Raw genomic sequence first — 2477 nt, forward strand, 5'->3', positions numbered from 1 at the left:
CAGTACACAAACATAGCTTGGTGAGCACGTGTTTAGGCTGTGTTCCTGAAACCAGCAGTTAAATTCAACCAGGTGGATTGGTGTTAGGGAATGTTGCTCCTGTATAGATATGAAAAGATTCCCAATGCTTTTTAAAATCACCAAGGTCCAAGGAAGACAGTGTTAGTGCAGCTAAGTGTGGGCTCCAAATACATACAGTTCACCCGGAAGCTTCCTGCCATTCGAAGGCATCAATGTTTGAGGTCAAGACACTAGATGAATTCATCACAATGGCATTTTGGGAAAAGGGAAGTCTAAATTCCAGGGAACCTAGCCCTTACATAATGTAGAGAGAGGCATTTTTATGAAAAATATTTTGAATTAAAACTAAAGCACAAAAGTAAATAGTTTCAAATGACAAAATTAGTCTCACCAATTGCACATAATATAAGCCTGATAAAAACATGAGATTAAAAACAATACATCAGAATTCCAGGAAAAAAATAACACAAATCCTTAATTATTTAGCATAGCCCCAATGCTTCAGACTTACTCACTTTTGACTATGGAATGAATGATCATGTATCCATATGATGATATTTTTTTAAGAATAAAATTATCTTTCAGAAGTAATTTTGTTTCCAGTTTTAAAGGAAGATTTATTTAACAAGTTTCACTTAGTACAATACATCTAAATAGAATTCACAATATAAGTTAAAATTTAAATCAAAGCCTCAGAATTTCATTTAATCAATATGACCAAGCTCAAGTATTGGTGTCACATCCCAAAATTGTCCTGGATCTTAAAAAACAAACAAACAAACAAAAAGTGAAAGAGTATAGTCACATAACTTACAAGATATTAAACCAAAAAGCTGGAATTAACAAACATGCCAAATGAAACTTTGAATCATAGACAGAGCTCCTATATTTGACTTTTACAGAAAAAGCATGTTTCTCAACATGCATTTCAAATTTTTAATGTATTATGGTATAAGAGCAACATTTAATGTAAATGAAACTGGTTTAAACCAAAATACGCTTACTGCTTAAGTACACGCCTATAACGTAAGTAACTTGAGGAAAGCTGAGAGTAGAGTTGACAATACTGAACTTGTTACTACGTCCTAGATGATTATTTTCAGGGTTCAAAATTTCTAAGCTTGAAGTTTATAAACAATTGTAACTTTGACTTTACAGTAAGCAGGAATCTCAAGCTTGTAATGAAAAACTGTCAAACTCAAATTTTGTTCTTTGTTAGAGAGAGAGAGAGGGGGAGAGAGAGAGAGAGAGGAAAGAAAGAAGCTGACCAGTAGTGATCAGAAGCAATTGGATTTCCCAACTACCATCATACTGGTTATGCTGGACATCCTTCCTACTGTATCCAGTTCCTATAAGTGCAGCTTTAATTCCTGTAGATACTGTTTGATGCTTTCTCTCTTCCTAAGTAAGGTTTGATTGATAGTCACTTGCATTTTCCTGAAGAACTTGGTCATATCTCCTTATACTGCTCTGACCACCATAACCATCCCCATAGCCACCACTCAGCTGCTGGCTGGCCGGACCTCCAAAACCAGACTGGTTGGGTAAACCCATCCCTCCCATCATCTGGCTACCATAAACACCACCACTTGCCTCTTCTGTAGAATTAAAAAAACAACTCTACATAGCTATGATCATAATTTCCTTCACATGTCGCTGTGGTAGAATTCAAGAAGAGCTCCACATATCTGTGCTGCATATTTGCTTTATCTTTTTGCCATAGCTGCCACAGCATCCTCATGAGTAGCAAACTCAACATGTACCTCACCAATAACTCTACTATCAGGTTCTATTTCCATGTGTATTCTCATAGGATTAAGAGGTAAGAAAAGAAGAGTAAATATAATTCTCAGTGGCTCTGTATGGCAACCTGGTCATGTGTATACAGTACCCTGTGGTACTCTAAATATTTGGACTCACCATCTCCAACTCTATAATCAGACATTCCTGAGAAACAATAGCTTAGTTGTTTTCCAAATCTATCAGACTCAAAACCATACCTGTCATTATAACTTCCGTAGTCATCATATCCACCAGAGGCACCCACCTCATTCTTTCAAACCCAGGTCCTCTGACGATGCCATTATCCCTTCAACCAGCCCCTGGCCTATCATAAGGACCTGGGCATTGCATAGTCATGAGCTTTCAAGGAGGATCATAGTGAGTTCGAAGGACTTCAGCTCTGCTACTCTTGAAGATATCAATACACCCGTGTCTTATTCTTTTCTTGAGTTCCTTTATGGCCTTTTTGACTATCTCCCCTGAAGCAAACTGCACAAATTCTCTCCTGTGCTCCACCCCTGAAAGTCCACTGTCAGTATCATTCCATTTGACACAATTTTCAACCCTGAAAAGAACTGAACAAGTTCTTTTTTGTTACAGACAAATGGGAGTCCTCTGAGCTATACAAACCTATTGTTGGCAGAATAAGGACTGTTTGGATCTGTATGCTTTAA

General features: G+C 37.3%; 1 pseudogene; it reads right to left on the reverse strand.

The window, feature by feature from the left end:
• Positions 1 to 1422: 1422 nt before the first annotated feature.
• Positions 1423 to 2160, reverse strand: LOC117718005 (heterogeneous nuclear ribonucleoprotein H2-like; annotated as a pseudogene).
• Positions 2161 to 2477: the final 317 nt, after the last annotated feature.

The sequence above is a fragment of the Arvicanthis niloticus genome, chromosome 12 (assembly GCF_011762505.2).
Source record: "Arvicanthis niloticus isolate mArvNil1 chromosome 12, mArvNil1.pat.X, whole genome shotgun sequence".
NCBI classification, from domain to species: domain Eukaryota; kingdom Metazoa; phylum Chordata; class Mammalia; order Rodentia; family Muridae; genus Arvicanthis; species Arvicanthis niloticus.